The sequence below is a fragment of the Pleurodeles waltl genome, chromosome 3_1, assembly GCF_031143425.1.
Source record: "Pleurodeles waltl isolate 20211129_DDA chromosome 3_1, aPleWal1.hap1.20221129, whole genome shotgun sequence".
Taxonomy (NCBI): domain Eukaryota; kingdom Metazoa; phylum Chordata; class Amphibia; order Caudata; family Salamandridae; genus Pleurodeles; species Pleurodeles waltl.
Genome location: NC_090440.1, coordinates 991,591,698 through 991,614,564, shown reverse-complemented (window position 1 = coordinate 991,614,564; position 22,867 = coordinate 991,591,698). Strand labels below are relative to the sequence as shown.

The following is a 22,867-nucleotide window of genomic DNA, read 5'->3' as shown; positions in this document are numbered from 1 at the left end:
AAGCTGTCTGAATCACATCATGTTCAGAAAAGGGAGACAGCTTCTGGTGTGGTAGGAGATATATTTGGAGCAATGATTCCTTCTATAAGAGTCATATTGAACTCAATTAAAATACGAAAGTTGTCTACTATTGTGGATAACATGTTGACAAAATTCTCAGGAGCTATAATCCTGATGGATGCTGAACTTGCTGCAGAAAGAGCTATGACTCTTCAAAATCGGCTTGCTTTAGACATTCTTTTAGCAAAGGATGGCGGCGTTTGCAAAATGCTTAGTGCACGTCACTGTTGTTCTTATATTCCGGACAACAGCGGGCAAATTAGGAAAATGCTTACAAATTTAACTAACGAAAGTACAGATTTGAAGGAATTGAAAGAACCAGGAGTATGGGAAAAGGTTGGGAAAGGGTTTGCTTCCGTGGGAAATTGGCTCAGCAACATTTGGAACGGACTATTATTGAAAATAGTAAAAGGTATAGTAATAATATTAATTTGCTTATTGGGTATTTGGGGAATATGGAAAGGTATTAAATTATTGAAAACAAGAAACAAAAGGAGAAGAGAAGAGAAAGAACAAAACAAAATGGTAGAAATATACAGAGAAAAATCTAAAGGAACCAAAAGAAAGAGGGAATTGACTGAAGTGCCAAATTACTAAAACAGAATTTTAATGGAATAAAATTTGTGGGGGAAGATTTGATGTGATGACATAATTAGTCATCAGAGGAGGGATTGATGACGCAGAAAAAGAGAGGCCAACAAATATTCATATATCATATCATCAAAATCGTATAAGGTAGTGTGATTTTAGCAAAGAAAAATAATGTACTTGGGAAATTGTGTCCACGGGGTAGTTCGCCATTATTATAAATGGGCTTAATTAATTATGAAGAATTGAGAAATGTAGTAATCCGTCATAATTACAAATGTATTCTATGATTTTCTTGTTGAGACTGTTTTATGCTTAGCTTAAATTTAGCAGAGGCTTTGGCCTAGTTGCCTGGTCTCAAAGTTAACTGTGTGGTTTTCACTTGCATTAACAAAGACATATTCTTTTACTTTAAGGTTGTATTTTTCCAGTAGAAATGACTAATACACTTATCTCAAGGTTTCGTGCTAGGCTAGTTTCAACCCTTTTGAAGCAAGGTCAGTTTCTGCAGGTGCGGACAATAAAAGCACTGATACCGAAATAATTGGCAAACTTTGTTGCAACTTGTGTTCCAAGGCCCCAAGGACACCTTATGCAAAAATGAGTACTAGGAGAAAGACACTATTCATTGGTCAAATTGAAGCCACCCGATGAAACCTCCAATGGAGGACCCTGAAGAATTTGGAATGTTTCTTACTTAAACCCACCAGACAAAGAGAAGTCAGCCATTTTTTCTCTTGATGCCATTTGAAGCAAGATTCAAGAAGCCATTTTTAATGACACCTTCATGCCTTTTCTCTGCCGCAGAGAAAGAGACTTTAAAGAATTCTCACCCTAGAGACTTTAACTTTAATTTTGCCCCGTCTTGTCCATGCAGTAACTTTTGCCCAGTTCTCCTTGCTGCAGCAAGGAAACTTGCCTAAACTCTGCCCCTTGAAATCTGCCCCATGCTGATCGAACCGATACCTGAAGGACGAAGACTTTTCTTGAATGCTGATTCTATTTGGTAAATATGAAAGGAAAATTGTATTATGCATTGTGTTTTCCTTCTTAGGTACCAACTGCTTATTTTGATAGGGCCCAAGCTAGAAGTTTTCTAAATTTGTGTTGACTAAATTTGTTTTGCATGAAGCCCCACATGCCAATGCTAATTAGAGGCTAGTCGAGGTATTCATCTGATACATCATGCTAAATTGAAATCTTGTTATGCTGACCGATGTATGAAATTAGTCAAATTCAATTGCTTATATTAGTGATTTGCATTGCTATAACCGAGTGCATTATAATCCAGATATTGTGTAGATTGCGTTTCTTCCACCGCTATGGACAGCTAGTAATGTTTGTATACATATATCATTTGATTTTGAGACTTACTTATATCGTATTAGCTTTGTTAATATAGGGAAATAAACTCATTAACTTTTAATAAACTGGTGTGGTTATTCATGACTGAAAGGTCATGGTGTGACAATTACTGATTGTTATTGATTCTTAACGTATTGATTGATTACTAATCAATTATTGGTTGTTGATTATAATTAGTTGTCGATGATTGATTTGAGTGATCCGACTATTCTTGGATGAGGAGAGCCCAACTAGGTTAAAAGGTCCACCGACCTCTAGTGTGTCCAAGTACAAGTAATTTATAAGGACTGGACGCGCTATCAAAGGCAACGTGTCACGATGAAAGACGAGGGAGAGTAAGGGAGATAAAGAAGGTTGAGAAATTGCAATGAAGAGGCTTGGAAGAAATGACCCACACTAAAATCAAAGGCAGACAGACATGTATGGAGACTGCATTATTTTATTACATGATCTTGTGCTGGACAGTTTCTATAGGATCGGAAGGAGACAAGGCATTAGCAGCCTCTTGAGTGGCTCGTGCACTTGGACTTGACAGAGTTGCACCCGAACTGCCTGTGTGTCCAGGCATATTTAATACACAAAAAGTGATGGGAAGAAAACTTGCAATGAGTCTAGCCAATGGAAATTGCTCGAGGTAGCTTTCCACCTCATTGTTCTTTTGTTCACCATGCCACCTCAGTTTTGACCTAGCCATATTCAAATCCTTCTTGACTCTGCTCCAACAGAAACTCTCCCGCTTGAATTACTAGGCCAGGTCTTCTGTGAACCGAAACAGAAGCAACCCAAGACTAAATTTGCCCTGATTTAGGCTCATCAGTCAAATGCAGCTAGTTCCAAGGGCAAAGGGAGCAGGGTCCACGTCTGGGCATAACCCTTTAAAACATAAAAGGTGCGGGAAAGAATGCTTGCAATAAGTCTAATTGGGTTGCTTATGTCCAGTTGAGTGAGGACCTTTTATGGTGTTTGATCAAGTCACATTTATCCAGAGTTGCACTCTCGGTGGTATTTTATTTTAAACAAAATACCTTTAAATGGCTTTGAAAGAACGAAACAATATTTATTTTAGCATGGCACACTTTAACATTTAGAACAAAACTGCCAAACCAGAATTGAGAGTACTAGAAATTCACCAAAAGACTGATTGTCACAAAACTGTACAGCACGTTTCATCCCACCAGGGTATCCAGCCACACACAAAAGGAATTCCTTAGGCTAACCTTCGGTAAGAAAATCTTTAATTCTGTTTGCCTCAGTGCCTTATTATTTAACTCATTTTTATAATTTCATTAATAGAACTAATTATTTTTTATTTTTTCTCGTTTATATATAATTAGCATTTTTATTTAAAAATGGTCCTTAACGAGAAAGCAATGACATTGCCATCATTTTTAAACATTTCAGTTTTTATCAGATCTTACAAAAATATATTTACTTATATACATGACAATTGTGCCAGTATCAGTGACTTGAGTGACTGTTGTGGGCAATAAAAAATATCATATATATGTACAGTGTACATTAGTAACAAACAGATGTGATATATCAGACTGACAGCCAAAAAGTTTTAGAGCACCTGCATAGAGCACACAAGTTAGTATCCTAGTAAAAATTTAACCAGTCTATTGCAGTCAAGGTGTTGATGTTTCGTCCCCTTGTGTAGAAATGTCATGGCCTTCATCTCAACAGAAAATATTGGTTTACCAGCACAAGAGTTTCATCCAACCTCTAAGTACACCTAGCTGTGACTGAACTGTATCAAAACAGTGTAAAGGTATGGTAATAGTGATTACATTTCAAAGCTAGGCAAGCTTGTCCTGCATACAAGATGAAAATAGAGAAAAAGGGGTTTACTACTGGAGGTTATAGAATGGCAATTCATGGTTAAAGTCCAGACCCCTTAGTTGGCTCAGTGAGATTGGAGTAAAATACACTTGATTCTGTGTGGTCTGTACTATTTGATCATGTAAGATGCATAACAGGACCTGTGACCCTTTCTCATCTCTAAACATCCTATACGTCTGGGGATTTTGTACTAATGGATATCAGTGGAGAGCTGCTAGAATCTCTGAAGAGAAATTTGTGTGTGTTGCCCAGACGGCTTTCTCTTCCTCTGTGCATGGACATTTTGGTTTCCTTACCCTTCGATATTAAGAGACTGCTTTTCCCTGCCTCTCCTCTCTATGCACTGATCGGTTATGCAAATGGAAGTCCTGCTTCCCAGGTCAAAGCTCTTCACATGCAGTCCTAGTTAATACTAACTTAGTTAATGAGTAAAAGCACAAGCAGCTAGACTCTCAAGTGAGATCTGGCCAACAGGGCCAAGTTGTAACTAAAGCCAAAAGTTCCCTAGGTACAGGTGCGTACGTATCATGAGTGCAGCAGCCAGAGTGGCAATGGGGCATGAAGGTCCAATGAACCCCAAATATGCTGCCTTTTACTTCCAAAGCAGAGGGGTAAATTTTCTTTGCTCCACCACTGCCTACTTGGTTGCAACAAATGTCCCTCCAGCAGCATGTTCTGTTCTTCACTGTGCATGTGCTGGTTCCAGAGTCTGATTTGTCAGATATCATGTATAAAATGGTATGTGAGGAAAAGTCTACAGGCTTATATGTTATCTACTTTCAATGAGGAGAACAAGTTGGCACAATGGCCCAGTGAGTTCAGTGCCCTCCTTTGATCTCTGTGTGCTCTGCAGTGTCCACATCAAAATCCAAGCAGGGTGACTTAGTCGTTCATCCATCTGAGGTTGATAGATAGAGTACAATTACATTGAGAAATATTGAAACTTCTTATTTACACAGTTTCAAAAGAGGAAAATTGGGGTAGTAAGAGCTACGTATAAACATGTTGATATTATTATTTTTAACATAACTATCAACATGGAACTTGATGAGCCTGATCAGAAGGTGCACGCAAACAACCGCAAGGACGTTTGAGCAGACATTTGCAGAGAGTTTGAGAAGCTGCAGGGCTGCTAATAAAAATTAGAACATATGTTGAGATTTATGGGTGAACAGAGAAAATAACAAATAAAACTAAGGGGTACTGTGGAACTATATACGTTCTTACCTGGAATTATTCAATCTATTTGTCAGACAAGATGCCTTGGACATGTCTCCCAGGAATTTGCATCACCTTCTGCGTGACTCTCAGTCCCTGAAACTTATTTGTAATATATGTGCTGCAGCCAGATGGACTGCAAACCAAGTGAATCAAAAGGGGCAGTGGATTTAGCAAAATCAGACACACTGACCTAAGCTGCAGCCCCACATTCCATCACAATCCATAAAATGCCCAGGCCCACAGAAGGAATCCGAAGAGAGGACGTCAAAGCCATAAAGGTGGAAACTCAATTGGTTCAAAGCTGGGCAGGCCTCCACAGGCCACACATAGATGATGCTAGGGCTGCTAGGATTGCTTTTCCCTAACTCATTTGAGATGGAATGCCAACTGCCCGGGAAAGATCATAGGTAACCAGACCAATTGCAACGTAGAAGAGAAAAACACAGAAACCTTTCCAGGATAGTCACAATAACCCTAGGAAGGTGGACTAAAGATTCTGGGCAGGGTGATCAAGAACACCTACTCGTTTCTGGAGTCCATCTTTCTTGTTGGAGAGCAGATTATAAGGGTTAGAGATAGAAAAAAAGTGGGTCACTATAGTGGACAGAAAATATTGACCTTAGGAACGTCAACAAGGCAGTTTGTTTTTATCACATGGAAATCTCAATGTGCCTTGTGGGGACTCTACTGACCGTTCGGGTAAGTGATAAGATCAGACTTGTTTAAGTGGAAATACAAGATTACTTCAGGATTACCTGCTTGCTTATTAACAACTATGTTGAGTAGGAATAGGGTCAGCCTAGTGATGTGGAGTGTTCGGGCCAGAAATCCAAGATGTAAGGCTCTACAATGTGATCAACTTAGATTGGAGTGTGAACATGTCACTGGTGGGTTGTCCAGGTGTCCCAGAAATTTAATTTCTCTTGTGATGGCTGGTGGAGGAAGTCTCGCTGCCTGACCATAAAGACCTCTTTTAGGTGCAATAGTTACCTAGAGATGAAAGTCTTGACAAAATTGATTTCTGAATGGCAGATAGACTAACCTACTTAGAATAGACCATAGATAGAGTAGAGTGCTAACCAGCTAAACCACATGGTGTTGATTATGGAGCCCTCCAGGCCAATAGCATTGAGAACGAGATTATCTGTCCCTTACATCGTCCTTACAAAAACAAAAGCAAGGTTAACACGGGTACCCCAGGCAACCCCATCATGTTCAATGTCAATATGCCCATATCATTACCAACTGGAAATATCTATACAGCATCAAGGAGGAAAAGTAGAAATTTGAGGCATTTCATCATCCGCTTTAAAGGAAAGTTGGTTGTGTGTAGCCAGGGGAACTCTCATCCACACTGACATCGAAGCGGCACAATTGCAAGGTTTTTCTGTGGCAGTTCTCCAAGATCTCCTCCCTTACTAACACTGGTACATTAACACAAGTGTGAAAATAAAAACCTACAATATTTCAGACAACGTCCACACCTCTATCATTATACATGCTAGACTGTGTTTCGTACATTAAGATTTGCCAAAGCCTCTGGGTTATTTTTTAATATATGAATTACGAGACAAGAACAATGTATCAGAGACTGTGTATTCACTACCAAGACTCAGTGTGCCCAGCAACACTGAAGTCAAAACCATTTGAGGAGCTGACAAGCTTATTGATAGTTTTAGGGTCCTTGGTCCAAGATCATCTATTGATTTGATCTGTGGGTAGAAGAACACTGTCCTGACCGAGTGCCAAGGAGAAATCTGCTTTTTCAGCACCAGGTAGTCTGTTCCTTTGCTGAGTGATGCCATTAGGGTCAGAGAATGCACTTTATGAATTCCTGAAGCTGGCCTATTAAGACCTCACTGATACATTTGAATTCTATTTTGCTGTCATAGATGACATAGAAGCTTTCAGTACCAGACATGAAGACTACCTGATCCACATACAGAAAGTGCTACATGACATTAAACTAGCCAAACTCACCATTAAGTTGCCCAGATAATAATAGTAAATCTCTGTGTTCTATTTCAAGCACCGGGTAAGTACATGGATGGTAGATCTTCTGCAAGAAAAGACCCAAGTGAACACTGAATCAAAGCCAATGATAGACACACAATCATATGCTGTAATTTGTGATCATCACTGGCTATTACCAAAACCAGAGACCTTAGTTGCTATCCTGACTATAATGATATCCAAAAAAACAGGCCAGGCTTTGTTAAATGCTTATGGTAAAAAGTACCCAAATTAAGCCTAATGCAAAGTGACACATCCGATCATAGGCCCAGGTGGATGTGATTGGCAAAGAACACTGAAAGGCCTTTATTAGCAACAGTTTAAAACCTGGTGAGTAAAATCAGGCCACCAATCAGAAACAAAGTCACACAATTGTTTTAGCTCTTGAGATTTTCACATCCTACCTGGTTGGGTATGCCTGCAATGTGCAAATTGACCACATGTTTTGCACTGTAATGCAGGGGAATACTCTTTGAAGTGTAACCAATAAGAGCATACTGGATGGCCTAGTGGTGACAGCTGCCCTTGTTGTATTAGGGATGTGTGAGTGGTCAGAATAAAAGCCCCAGCTGTGAGTATCATACAGCTTCAATAACTCAATTTAGAATTTTTCTGCCTTGATTCACCTCAGTTTGACCCTCACGTTTGCAAGATATACTGCAGCCTTGATGTTCCTTACTCACCTATCAGCTCCTTCATTTAATCAGTCTTCTGTTAATCTGGAACTTCAAAAACCCAATGTCACATGGTAAAAATGCACACTATAGACAAACTAAAATACCTCGCCTTCACCGCAGACATAGCTAAATGAAGTAATTTGTGCTTTATTATTAAAGGTACATTTTGTATGTGATTCAATATTGTTAATCAGCGTATTCAATTTACTTTGAGTGATTTTCAATTAGACTTTTTAAGTTAGACAAATCTGCCTGCTTTTTCTGTCTCAACTTAAAGTCACAAAACACAATGTTGCAGTGCCTGATTTACATTACATATAACTTAAAGCTCAAAGTTAAAACAATGGATACAAAAGCAACTTTCAAACACTACATTTGGAAAAAACAACCCAAAGCTGCATCAAATGATGTGCACCGGAAAACAATGAAGTTTACAGTTGAAAGGTTTCTTCTTTGCAGTTGAATTACAGATGACAAGCAAACTCCCTTTATCCTAGTACAACACACTCCCATGAACTAGTGGGGCTTGTTTGCTAATGATCAGTAACATTTGTCTCTGTCACCCTTTCTGCCCTTTAGGCCCATGAGAAAGCCCCATTGTCTTTGGTCAAGGGGTTGTGTGTGTTATCCAGGCTATGGACTGCGCAGTGGTTGCAACCAGGCCGCTGCTGAAAGACGTTTCTAATTATAATTGACCAGAAAGCAAAGATAGCTTGAAAAATACTGTTCAGGACGCTGTTCAGGACAAATGGGCTTAATGTGCATGCTCGCTGCTGTAAATTTCAGCTTGTCTGTCAAATATCTCTACTCTGTTAAAAAACAAATGTGGTAGAGCAGGTTGGTGAAAAAAGAGCCCCCTTTTTAAGGGGTTTAATGCTTCACAACACTTTGGGGTCTGGCTATGTAGGTTATCTGAATGCTGGTCTCTTGATTATTGAAAGTCGAGTTCTTGAATATTGTCCCTTTCTTTATTCACACTTCCAATAACCTCTTGAGGGTGACTGTCACTATCCCACTGGTCAGATTTACTGAATAGGTAAGTCCCCCTACAAAAGCATTTGCCATTGGTAATTATGATCATAGAAGGTATTTCTGGATAAAATACTCTAGCTGCAGTCTATTCTCGAGGACTGAGTCATATCTCAGCATGTATCCTAGAATGTATTAATAAATATCGCTACCAATGTGACATATTCTCTATGTCATGTCCCCTGTGGCACATTGCTCCATTGCTGGACCTTTGCAGACATGCCTTGAATCCAAATGTTGTGGGTTATACGTTTATTTTATTTTAATTTTCAGTAACAAGTTTGAGATAACTTTGACTTGAATATTTTAAAGTTTTATAGGAAGTTTTATGAGAGAAGGCTATTAGCTTAATTTGTTAATTTCTCCTTAGATGTTCGATATTTTTGCTTCAGGGAAAAATAAATATTTCAGGGTGTGGATTGCCAGCTCACATCCTTTGTCTTTATTGCTTCAGTTCATTGTATATTCCTTCAAATATGGAACTACACGTTCTCAGCCATCGTTATGACTTTCTTGAATGCTCAGTAAAGGTACATCTGATGGCAAGGTATATCAGTAGCATTCACAGTTGCTGTTGCCAAGTGATTATTTTTTTCCCTTTGTGGAGATACTTAGATGATCTCAGAAGCTATTTATTGTTTTGCTGTAGACAGTGTACGGCTGAAATTTAACAATATCCAGCTGTTGGTAGCCAAACTCTTATCAATATTAAACAATGTTGGGGCTTGATTTAGAGTTTGGTGAACAGGTTACTTCATCACGAACATAGTGACTAATGCGTCCATCTTATTACAAGAGCATTATATCATATTGTGGTATTTGCCACGTTTGTAGTGGAGTAACCCGTCTGGCAAACTCTAAAACAGTTCCTTAATCTCCTACAAGCAGTGAGTCTCTGATGGGGGGCACCATCACTTAATTTTGAGGGCCAGCACTTATTTTTCTGCATCAGGCATTTACTGCATACGAAAGACATATGGGAAAGACGAAGGAAGAGAAAAAGGAGAAAGTGTCACAATGGGAGAAAGCAGGAAGCTGCAAAAGTGACCTGAAGGGGCAGGGAGTGGCTGTATATTGATTAAAGAGGCCTGAGATGGCTTTACCATTACGCTGCCTCACTATTCTGTGCTTGCACCTTTAATTGCAGCAGCCCCGAGTTTCAAAGGAGAACTTTGGGCACTGTGACTTTTTGTTCACAAATTAAGCACTGCTCTGAGCGAATGCCCTTAAGCACCTGTAGGAGGCTGGCCTGGTTTATATTGGGTACCCTAGGTACATACAACTTATACCAGGTCCAGTTATCCCTTATTAGTTAAATGTAGTCAGTGTTCTAGCAGCTTAGGCTGTCTAGAGGTAGCTGTAGCAGAGCAGCTTAGGCTGAACTAGGAGACATGCAAAGCTCCTGCAATACCACTAAAGTCACACAGTACTTATACACAATAACAGACAATACTCAGTGTTACCAAAAATAAAGGTACTTTATTTTAGTGACACAAGGCCAAAAATATCTTAGAGGCAATACTGCTTCTGGAGGTGAGTATTATATACAATATATACACTAGAGACCAAAATCAGGTAAGTAAATAGTCATAGAATAGTGCAAACAGTATAAAATACCATAGAATGTAATAGGCCTAGGGGCAACACACACCATATACTAAGACAGTGGAATGCGAATCTCGAATTTCCCCCTAGGCAAGTGTAGTGTGTAGAGGGGTGCTGGGAGTGTATGAGAACACCAAAGGTAAGTAAAATACCGCACTCCAGAGCCCAGGAAAGTAGGAGTAAAGTACTGCAAGTTTCCGCAGGACATACTACAGATCGTAATAAGGGTTATTGCAGGAACCAAGCAAGACTGCAAGCAACAAATGGTGGATTCCTGGACCTGAAGACCTGTGAAGAGAGGAGACCAAGTCCAGAAGTCCCAAAAGATTCCAGGAAGGACAGGAGCCTCTGCCAACCTAGAAGATGGTGCAAAAGAGGATTCTCCAGTTAGAAGAAGTCTGCAGAAAAGCACCAAAGAAGATGGCTGCGGGTTCCTGCATGGTGCAGGAGATGTACCACGTCAAGAAGTTGAATGCATGCTGTTTGCGTTGCTGGATTCTTCCAACAAGCCTTGGTTCAAGCAAGGTCGGAGTTTGCGTCAAAATGGCCTTGCCTGGGCCCAGGAGGGACCTGGGGCCTAAACTCGGACTGAGGAGGCAGAGAGGGCTCCTAACACTGGAGAGAGCCCACAGAGGACCAGGCAGCACCCACAGGAGTCCGAGGACACATGGACAAAGAAGGTGCAAATTGCGATTGGTGCAGCACAACAAAAGAAGCTCCCACGCAGCCGGAGAACAACTCAACGAGTTGTGCGTTGCAGGATGGAGTGCTGGGGACCTGGGCTACACTGTGCACAAAGGATCCTTGGAAGAAGTGCACAGAAGCCCAAGGCGCTTGAAATGTTGTGGTGCACAGGGGTACAGTCGCAAACCAGGAAGGCAAGCTCTTACCTCCTCCAACTTTGGACAGCTGGACCTTAGGACAGTCTGGATCGGATGGGTCCACCACCTGTATTCCAGGGAGCACGCTCGTCATCAGGAGAGGAGTCCCAGAGAACCAGTCGTCGTCTTGGAAGGCGCCAGCAGGAGCAGAGAAGTGACCCCATCACTCTACGGGAGATTCCTTTGGTTCTTCTGGTGCAAGGTGAAGACGTGGAGTCCTCACAGTGTGCACACCTCGTAAACTGTTGCAAATACTGGCTGGAGCTGAAGTTGCAGGTCACAGGAATCGTCCTGAATATTTTGTTGCAGTTACAGCTGTTCCTGGAGCAGTCTGTGGTTGATCTGACGGTCAGAAGCTGAAGCAGAGGATGCAGAGGATTCCTGGAAGAGCCTTGCAAGCCGAATCTGAAGAGAAACCCACAAGAGTGACCCTAAATAGCCCTGAGAGGGGGACTGGCTACCTACCCAGGCATGCACTTATCAGAAGGGGTCTCTGGCGTCACCTGCTGGCACTGCCCACTCAGAGATCTCCAGAGTGTTCCCACACCTTGGAAAACGAGATGGCTAATGCCAGGGACACACTGGAGGAGCTCTGGGCACCACCCCTTGGGTGGTGATGGACGGGGGAGTGGTCACTCCTCTTTCCTTTGTCCAGTTTTGCATTAGAGCAAGGACTGGGGGTCCTTGAACCGGTGTGGACTAGCTTATGCAAGGAGGGCACCATCTATGCCCTTCAAAGCATTTCCAGAGACTCCCGCTCCCAAGCCTGTAACACCTATTTCCAAAAGGAGAGGGTGCAACACCCTCCTCCCAATGGAAATGCTTTGTTCTGCCTTCCTGGGAATGAGCTGCACAGACCCCAGGAGGGCAGAGCCCTGTCTGTGAGGTGGCAGCAGCTGTAGTTGCAGTGCAAGCCTCAGAGAACTGGTTTGGCAATACTGGGGGTCCATTGTGGAGCCCCCAGGATGCATGGGATTGGCCCCCAAAAACCAGATTTGAAATGGGGGGACAATTCCATGATCTTAGACACCTTACATGGCCATATTCGGAGTTACCATTGTGAAGCTACATATAGGTATTGACCTATATGTAGTACACGTGTGTAATGGTATCCCCGCATTCACAAAGTCCGGGGACTTGGCCCTGGACAGCGTGGGGGCACCTTTGCTAATGCAAGGGTGCCCTTACACTTAGTAACTTTGCACCTAGCCTTCAGTAAATGAAGGTTAGACATATAGGTGACTTACAAGTTACTTAAGGGCAGTGAAAATTGCTGCGAAATAGTGTGTGCACTATTTCACGCAGGCTGCAGCAGCAGTCCTGAAAAACGGTTTGCCTGAGCTCCGTATACGTGGCAAAAGAAATGCTGTAGCCCATAAGGATCTCCGGGAACCCCAATGCCCTGGGCACCTAGGCACCATATACTAGGGACTTATAAGGGGGGTCCAGTGTGCCAATTGGAATTGGAATATGAAGTCACTAAACTATAGTGCCCCAAGCTGTCATGAGCTTAGGCAAATGATGCCCATCTGCCCGGTTTCAAACTCATCACATTCAGCCCTCCCTAGCCACAAATACCCTGGTCAAACTAGAGCCTAATAGAGAGCCGTCCCAGTCATGTTAAAGACCCAATCGAGGGACTGCAGTGGCCCAACAAGAAACACACATTGATCCTTTCTTTTTAAAGCCCAGAGCAACGTCTTATGCCTGATTTTCTTTGGGTACCTAGTCAAACAGATAAAGGGGGTGGACGGAGGAAGCACCGCCAACAGGCTGGCAGTGCTTCATGGGCAATTCTGACCGCGACGGTAAAGCCGCAGTCAGAAAAGGGCAACCGGCGGTTTCCCGCCGGTTTACCCCTGCCCAAAAGAATCCTCCATGCCGGCGCTGCTCGCAGCACCGCCATGGAGATTCCAACCCCCTTCCCGCCATCCTGGTCCTGGCGGTAAAAACCGCCAGGAACAGGATGGCGGGAACGGGTGTCGTGGGGCCCCTGGGGGCCCCTGCACTGCCCATGCCACAGGCATGGGCAGAGCAGGGGCCCCCTAACAGGGCCCCATAATGATTTTCAGTGTCTACCTAGCAGACACTGAAAATCGCGACGGGTGCCACTGCACCCGTCGCACACCAGCAACTCCGCCGGCTCCATTCGGAGCCGGCTTCATCGTTGCTGGGGCTTTCCCGCTGGGCGGGCGGGCGGCCTTTTGGCGGACACCCGCCCGCCCAGCGGGAAAGTCAGAATGACCGCCCGGTCTTCTGGCGGTCTCCGCCCAGCGGGCGGCGCCCGCCGCCCGCCGGGGTCGGAATGACCCCCAAAATCTCTAATATTATATTCATCAAACATTATGTCCATAAAGTCAAACTGAAATAATCTCCCCCTTTAAAAGTGTGATGAAAAATGTGCAAAATTGGCAAAGTAATAGAGCTTTAAGTCAGAAAGACCAAGCTCTCACTCTTCAATGGGCGCAAATACAACATGGAGAGCCAACCGGGGGATTTATTATTCCAAATGAAAGCGGAAATCAGTCCAGGGGGGCTGCACCATGGCAAGCAGCGGGTATCTCAATGGTACTTTGTCACAATACGTAAAGAACAGGAGCTGTTCCAGCTGCAGCAGGGTTAGTTTTTGTAATATGAGAAGGTGCCCCGACCGATCCGCGAGATCTGGACGGATTTTCCTGTTGAGCCTGAGGAGTCCCAGACATTGCAACTTCTAATGGATCATGGTTCCAATAGAGGTTTAATATCCTGCACTTACAAGGTCTTTAAGGGCAATTGTCAGACTGATATGACAAGGGTGGGTGACACATGGGCTTCTGACCTGCCACAGCCACTCTCCAAGAGTGACTGGAGGAGAGCCTTTGCTCAGGTTAGAGAGGTGGCTAGTCACGCATGGTTCAAGTTTACCCAGTTTTATTAACTACACCTTACCTACTTGACTCTGCAACAATTACATAGGATTAACAGGTTGCGGTCCTCTGCTTGCACTAGGCGTGGGTTGGAGCCAACATGCTTCCAAGATACGACAAGGGAGTGGAGTAAATTACTGGAATATTATGGAGAGGTCATACAAATCAAATCATTAACATTTATAAAGCGCGCTACTCACCCGTGCGGGTCTCAAGGCGCTAGGGGAAAAAGGGGGGGTTATCGCTGCTCGAACAGCCAGGTCTTTAGGAGTCTCCGGAAAGCGGAGTGGTCCTGGGTGGTCCTGAGGCTGGTGGGGAGGGAGTTCCAGGTCTTGGCCGCCAGGAAGGAGAAAGATCTCCCACCCGCCGTGAAGCGGCGGATGCGAGGGACAGCAGCGAGTGCGAGGCCAGAGGAGCGGAGGAGGCGGGTGGGGACGTAGAAGCTGAGGCGTCTGTTGAGGTATTCCGGTCCCTTGTCGTGGAGGGCTTTGTGTGCGTGGGTGAGAAGTCGGAAGGTGATCCTTTTGCTGACTGGGAGCCAGTGCAGGTGTCTCAGGTGTGCAGAGATGTGGCTGCTGCAGGGTATGTCGAGGATGAGGCGGGCCGAGGCGTTTTGAATGCTTTGCAGGCGATTTTGGAGTTTGGCTGTGGTCCCGGCGTAGAGGGTGTTGCCGTAGTCCAGGCGGCTCGTGACGAGGGCGTGGGTCACGGTTTTTCTGGTGTCGGCGGGGATCCAGCGGAAGATCTTGCGGAGCATGCGGAGGGTGAGGAAGCAGGCGGAGGACACGGCGTTGACTTGCTTGGTCATGGTGAGAAGAGGGTCCAAGATGAAGCCGAGGTTGTGGGCGTGGTCTGTGGGGGTCGGTGCGGTGCCGAGGGCTGTGGGCCACCAGGAGTCGTCCCAGGCGGACGGGGTGTTGCCGAGGATGAGGACTTCCGTTTTTTCAGAGTTCAGCTTTAGGCGGCTGAGCCTCATCCAATCTGCGACGTCCTTCATACCCTCTTGTAGGTTGGTCTTGGCGCTGGCGGGGTCCTTGGTGAGGGAGAGTATAAGTTGCGTGTCGTCGGCGTAGGAGGTGATGATGATGTTGTGCTTGCGTACGATGTTGGCGAGGGGGCTCATGTAGACATTGAAGAGTGTCGGGCTGAGTGATGAGCCTTGGGGTACGCCGCAGATGATCTCGGTAGGTTCTGAGCGAAACGGAGGGAGGTAAACTCTTTGGGAACGGTTTGAGAGGAAGGAGGCGATCCAGTCCAGGGCTTGGCCTTGGATTCCGGTGGAGCGGAGGCGGGTGATTAGGGTGCGGTGACAGACGGTGTCAAAGGCAGCCGAGAGGTCGAGCAGAATGAGGGCGACTGTTTCACCGTTGTCCATCAGGGTTCTGATGTCGTCAGTGACTGAGATGAGGGCGGTTTCAGTGCTGTGGTTGGTTCGGAATCCGGTTTGTGAGGGGTCGAGCAGGTTGTTGTCTTCCAGGAAGGTGGTCAGCTGTTTGTTGACGGTCTTCTCTATTACTTTGGCTGGGAAAGGCAGAAGAGAGATGGGGCGGAAGTTTTTCAGGTCGCTCGGGTCAGCCGTAGGTTTCTTTAGTAGGGCGTTGACTTCGGCGTGTTTCCAGCAGTCGGGGAAGGTAGCAGAAGAAAAAGAAGAGTTGATGACGGTCTGGAGGTGCAGGGCGATGATGTCATCGGCTTTGTTAAAGATGAAGTGCGGGCAGGGGTCCGAAGGGGCGCCGGAGTGGATAGAGTTCATAATGGATTTGGTTTCTTCCGTGTTGATGTGGGACCAGTTGTTGAGGGTGATGGCCGTGGATGCCGGTTCGGTGGGGTTTGGTTGGGTCTGGTGTCCGAAGCTGTTGTGGAGGTCGCTAATCTTGCGATGGAAGAAAGTGGCGTGGGATTCGCACAGATCCTGTGAGGGTGTGACGGCGTTGGCGCTGGGGTTGGAGAACTCCTTGACGGTGCTACAGGATCTGCGAGAGATAGCACATGAACAAATAGAAACCTCAGTCAAACACTGCCTGCTGGAGGTGCTCCTGACCCGTAAAGGAGGGACCAGGATGAGACACAGGTTTGTGCTCCTGGGTCCGGTGCTCGCTAAGCGCTGTGTCGCTATCAAGTGAGCACAGCCCGAATCACCGACTGTTAAACAATGGATGGTTGACATGCAAGAATGGGGGGGTAGCAGAGGAGAGGTGTTTGCGTGTGGTACGCACTGATATAAATGCTGAACTAGATCTGAAGCTATGGGGGGATGTATTCAACCATTTGCTGCTATAGTTGGTCTTAGATCGTTGTTGTTTCAGAGGAGAATCATGGCTAATCCCGAACTGTCTTCCTCTGCCATTGTGTTTAGGGAAGTTTGTCTGCTTGATACTTCCAATAAGATGAAGTGGATCAACTGAGTTAAGTCATCATGGATCGCCATTGGGATGGGAGACAGCCAGTGCCTGATTCTAAAATCAGACCCAAGCCCGCCCATTACCATTGCAGTTGCCAAATTCATTGGAGGAATGTGGCGTATTAAAAGGAAGCTGGCCAAGACTGTTTAGCTCCAATGTCCCTCTGTAATCCAATTTGCACGTTTTAGTCCCAGACAGTAATTTGGAATTGCACTTTGATTGTACTGTTCTTCCTCTATTGCTTTTGTTTATTTTAAAGTAAGTTTTTACGAATCTAATATTTATTGTGGTGCTATTGGACTTTTACGGCACTGGATGCCGAAATAAAGTTTTTATTGGCTATTCTAATCTGAAGGTTAGTTAGGGTTCTCACTGATGATGTTTGCTACATATAATATTAGTTGATGTCTTTTCTTTGCTGAATCTAAATGTATGCCATTTCTCTTGCGCAGTTATTCTTGCTATTGATTTGTACTGTAATCTTAGAATGTGTAGTGGTCCAAGCCTTGATTAAATTGCGATTCTTTAGGAGATTTGGGCCGCCATTATCGTTTCTGTATGCATATCATTTGATTTTGTGACTAAGTTACATGATATTAGCATTGTTAATATAGGGAAATAAACATTCTAACTTTCACATAAAGGTGTGGTTATTCATGATCGAAAGGTCATGGTGTGTGGAAATTACTGACTCCTTTGATTATAGATGCTATTGTCATTGCTATTGATTTGTATTGGTACGAAGTCTCATGGTGGGAACTACTCTAAGCGCAGTCAAAAGGTCCATCGACCTACAAACATGTCCCCTTATAAATTAATGTAAATTAACCAAATAAGGTCAGATGTGCTAACAATACCAGTCACAGAAGGACATCGCTCCAGGTATGTCGCATCGGACAATGACATCATTTCAGGAACCTGATGCGAGACTGTGACGTCCTCCCAAGTACCTGACAGTAGACAATGACATCAGCCCACGAGCCTGACAACAAAATAGGGCATTATTTGTCAGAGACTGAGATAAGACCATAACATCACTCCACAAACCTGGACATCTAACATTGACATCACTAACTAACCTGACCTTAGGCTGTGACTAAACTTCTGTAGTTTGATCACAAGATGTGACATTACTCTAAGACCTGATATCCGACTGTGACTCCAGTGAAAGGCTGTCACGTGAGGCAATGGAGAACCAGAAATATTTCAGGCAACCCCTCTGTAGGGTCAGGGGATTGGACGTTACCTTACATTAGGAGGATGTTTTAGGTATAAATAATGTAAATTAACATCCATTTACTTTGAATATTCGAGAGCTTCAAGCCTAAACTGGTAGAATGTACCTAACCTGGTTTGCCCCTGAAAGGCCAATGAGGCTAGAAAAAGAGGTTCATTTCTGTTAGGCTGATTTCCTGCACCACTGTGAACCACTTCACGATTACCTCAGCAGGGCTGACAGGGATGGACAGTCATTCGTGAGGCAGGCTCGCCTGCGCGAGGCCAATATGGCTAAGGCACTGTCAGAAGGGTTTCCTAGGTCCCTAGAGGCACGTCCTCATCTGTCCAAAGCGGGTCCGAGCCGGTTCTGGCTGTCATGGCCGGAGAGATCCAAGCGTGGGAATGGAGGGATCGGAAGCACCCGGTTTTGGTAGGAGCAGGCTTCGGCTCCGCGCTGCACATCCTACAAGATGCGCGCGTACGATAGCTTTGGCAGGAAGCAGCTGTCGTGAGGTCTCCAAACCCCTGCCGGGAATTATCTGCCCCAGCTGCGTTCTCGGCCCGTCCGTTAGCGCTATATTTAGGGACGGGGCGTAGCTATCAACGGTGTAGCAGGTTTAGTGCCACCGAGACACAGGGGTCTGATGAGCCTACACTAAAATGATACGTACATATTGTTTTTTATACTATCAAACCGGGGGTAGGAGGGTAGTTTTCCTTGCTTGCATTAGGCTCCATGGAACCCCAGCCCCACCTCTGTAAACAAAACTGGGATTTTACCCCACAAAGAAAATGTCAACATTGCGAGGTGTCAGCTCCCGAAATCCCGGTGTGCAATTCAGCCAAAGCACTACTTTTATCTGTAACGTTCCAGCCTCATCTTAACAGCATTGCTGACAATCAGTGTCATTTAAATTTTGCGGCCAAGAAGCCCAAATTATGTAATAGGTTCGCTACGTTATGCAGCACGAGAAAGCAAATTACGTGCAGTATTTCGGCGCATTTAATGGTGGTATTACAACATTATGTGGCATCCACAATAATGGGGAAACGCCATAGCCGCCAAATGACATGATTCCAGTGGCCCTTATAATGATCGTAGTCAGTAATTTCCTGTTAAAATGTTCTAGCAACTAGGAAATCCAAATATAATTTTAAAACTCATACTAACAATAATAGAAATGATTATGTTTCATATCAATAGTGTTTAACGCTTTCAATTACACTTGTTTTTCATAGTAGCCTCCCCACTGCAGACCCCCTCAAACCTTCAGTCCTCCACAGACCCCCTCATTCCATCACTTAGTGCGGGCTGTCTCATTCCTGCACACAGCCTTTCCAGATTATCGTTTTTTCACATACCCTCCCTCATTTTTTAAACAAATCTTTTGTATCCACGTCGCTATTCTTTCATAGACCCTTCATTCCTTTGGACCTTTGTTCACAGACGCAGTTCTCTTGCAAACCCAATCTCTCACAGATCCTGATTTCTTCTCAGACCGCTCATACCTACAGAGCCCTCAAACCTCCCAACTCTTAATCACTTCCCTTCATAGACTAATTTCTTTAGTCACCTTCCTACACAAAGCTCGATTCCTTCACAAAGTTACGAACCTGCGATACACCCTCATTCGTTCAGACCCTTCAGAAAGTCACGTTAGTTTCACACCCGTTTCCACAGGCCACAATGTCTTCTCACACCTACAGACTGCTTACATCTCCAGGACCTTCATTCATTCAGGCCCCATTCCTGCACGTGACAGCTCCTGTTCCCTCACAGAATGTCTATTGGCAGTGCATAACAGCTCCCTCATTGCTTCACACCCTCGTTCGTTCGCTGCCCCAGTATACTCACAGAACCCCTCATTCCATCAGAAAATGACTTCTTTTCAGACCACTCTTCGATTCATGCCCTCCAGAGTCCGTCCATTCCTTCAGACCTCCATCAACCCTCACCACTTCACAACCCGCTCGTTGCTTTCTTCATCCTGCGCGTGCCTTTTCACCCTTCCTTTCCTCAGATTACTCCTTCCCTCACACTTCTTCCTTTACTTTATTTCGTCAGACCGATACGCATAGCGCCATCCCACTAGACAATCATGTCTATATAAACCATTCTTCTACCTTATACGCTCATTTCTTCCGTCCCTGATTTTGTATACCCTCATTCCGTCAAACAGAACGTCATTCACCGACCTATATTCAGTCACAGGCCGTCAGTTTTCTACAGAATGTCATCCATGGGGTTTCTCATCATTTCTGAGACCTAACATTCCTTCGCATCCCTCATTCACACAAACCCCCGTGTTCTTTAATAAACTCTATTTCTCTCCATAGACGCATTACTTCACAGGCCCCCTGCAGTCCTTCATTCCGCGCAAAAAAACATTCCCTCATAACTTCGTTCCTTCACGGACTCTCACTCCTTCTGGGTCACTCATTCCTTCACAGAGCGTCACCCTTTATCCCCCACCCATCTGTCCCCAGCAGGCTAGGCCCTTGGACAGCAGCCTCACCCCGTTCCCTCTCAGGCGGCAGCAAACTGCCACAAGCTGGTTATAAGTACATTCCTTCTTCTTTTCCCACACATGGGGGAATGGAAGGCACCCCAGCCCCTCCTGAGGGGTGCTGCTGCCCCTCGTCCCCACTTGGATGTGTTGTTCCCATATAAAGCCCCTTTGTTGCTGGGTAGGCTGTGAAAGGAGCCGGGGGTCCTGGTGGCTAATTATGCATGGGGGGGCGGGTGATGGGCTGATTGTGTGTCGTGCAGCTGCACAGAAAGGAAAGGGCTGAGGGAGGAGGCCGGAGCCAGCAGACAGCCTGACGCCAGCCCAGGAACCTTCCCACCCATCTGCCAGCCCTGCATTGTCTGCGCCGGCCTTGTGCGGCACCTGGGCCGTGGAGGGGGGCGGCGGGGGAGGCACTTTTTTGGAGCGTTCCGTGGAGTGGGAAGGGGGGTCACGTGGTGAACAAGGGGGCTCTTAGAGCGCCATACAAACGCGTTAGGGTGGACTGGGGGGGGCGGGCTCGGTGAGATAGAAGGTGCGGGTCGGGGGCATCGTTCAGCGGGCGCCAAACGAGCACCGGTTGTTAAAGGAGGAACCGTGGTGTGTGCGTGTTGTGGGGCGGCGGGGGTGGTATTACGTCACCTGAAGGGGGCTCATGGGGCATTTTACGGCGTTGGGGAGGCCCAGTGAGCATCGCATTTGACCCCGAGAGAACACAAACGGGGGTTCTTCGTAGGCTCATGTGGAAAGTGTAGGGAAGCCCACGGAACCATGAGAGAACCCTGGTGGGGTTGGGGACTAGGGGTGAGGGTCAATGAGCACAGAGTGCAATAAGAATAGAGGTAGAGGGTTAGGAGCACCACGGGGCACAGTAAGATCCATAGCAAAAGTGGAAGTCAAATATCACCGCACAATATGGCCCAGCCCCGCCAGTGGTTCATTTGGGACCAGGGACCACCACACGAAAGTGCCATGGAGAGCACCGCCCAACTCTGACACGAGGAAGCACGAAGGAAGGGCCAAGGTGACCTTATATAGGAAATGTGGGGGTAAGAAGGTTCTGAGACCACCATACGTAAGGTGAAGATGAAGGGGCAAGAGGGCCTGAGTTATGGGAAAGGGTAATTAGTGTCCAAAAATAGAAAAAAATGCGCGACCCCTAAAGCTATCCTAACAGTGGTATAGCAAGGGTGTCAGTGGCCTTCATCCATGCAAGGGAATTTAGTCCTCTAGCTACAATATAGTAGCAAAGACACGCCCATATTTTTGGTCCAGAGGGCTCTCACATCATGGGCCTGGTGCTGTATTGATAGCCACGCCACTGCCTATGTGGTCTTTACCTGCTATGTTGTGACATAATTTCGTCCTTTCCTAAAAAGCGACCTTTAAATCTGTGTAGGGGAGGGTAGAAGCATTCCCCCCAACCCCACCCCATCATTGCAAGCAAGTCCCTGAGACAAGATGATGCTTGACCAAGGTTTCCAGCATACCTTATATCACAAGAGCCCCTTTAAGGAATCTAGCACCAAAATACCTTCATCCTCGCATGAAACGAGGAACAAGGAGTGACAGTTATAGCACCCCAAAATAGAATTCGAAGGTGTCTGAGCTTTTTATTAATACAATATGGAGGAACATAAAGAAAGTTTATCGAGGCGTGTGTTTTTTGGTTGAGCTTGTTCTGATACCTGACACTCGAGATTGGATCCTGTGTTACATGCATCACATTTCACTGACATCCCCTCCCCCAACCCACTCCAAAATGTTATGCGGTTGCCATTTGTATAGCGCTCAGTATAATACCATGTCGTAGCGCACGGTCAATCATGGTGTCTTTTGCTAAGGACTTGGACATACCCAATGAGAATAAAATGTCTTTGCTTGTCCTTTGTCTACATTTCAGAGCGTTAAATCCCCCACTATTGGAGCCGAGGCACAGTTGGCTGAGCCTAGTTCTGAAATACCCACTGAAGAGAAACTGTGTCCTATTTCTGGGCGCAGAAGGTCTGGAGTGGGTTTATTCTGGGCACAGACCTGGCCCTGTCTGGGAATTCGTTTTTCCCAAGCTAGAAAGAGGCCTTTGACATTGGAACTGTATGCTTGCTCATCAGCAGTCCAAGGATGATATTCATAAGCCAAAAGCCTGCGAGTCCGTATTGGAAAATGAAAGTATGGGAATCTTTGCGTGATGCTGAGCTGAAATAGGCCTTTTGCAGCTCTTTGTAATTGCATCAAACCTGTGCAATGGTGTTAGCCGTATCATGGAAGGTATATATATATATATATATATATATATATATATATATACTGGCATAGAAAAAGTGTTTTTTTGACTTGGCTATATCTTTGGCCCGTTTCACAAATCTTCACAAAATTTCCCCCAATAAGTGTCCCAGTGATTCTTGTGCACAGAAAGTTTTGGGGTGATCTATCAAACGGGGGCAGAGAAAAAAAAGTGGTAGATGGGTAAAAAAAAAATTGTATTTTTGAACAACGTCCTCCCCCACTGCCCCGGGGACCACCACCTCCCTGGGGCGATACATAAAATAT

At 45.2% G+C, this 22,867-nt stretch overlaps 1 long non-coding RNA gene across 1 annotated transcript in view; it reads right to left on the bottom strand.

Moving 5' to 3' along the window:
- Positions 1 to 19,809, bottom strand: part of LOC138283305 (uncharacterized) — a 45,882-nt gene extending 26,073 nt beyond the window's left edge. The window contains exon 1 of the long non-coding RNA XR_011201177.1: positions 19,666 to 19,809. This is a non-coding gene — a long non-coding RNA (uncharacterized lncRNA). The remainder of the gene's footprint in view (positions 1 to 19,665) is intronic.
- Between the last annotated feature and the right edge of the window lie 3,058 nt (positions 19,810 to 22,867).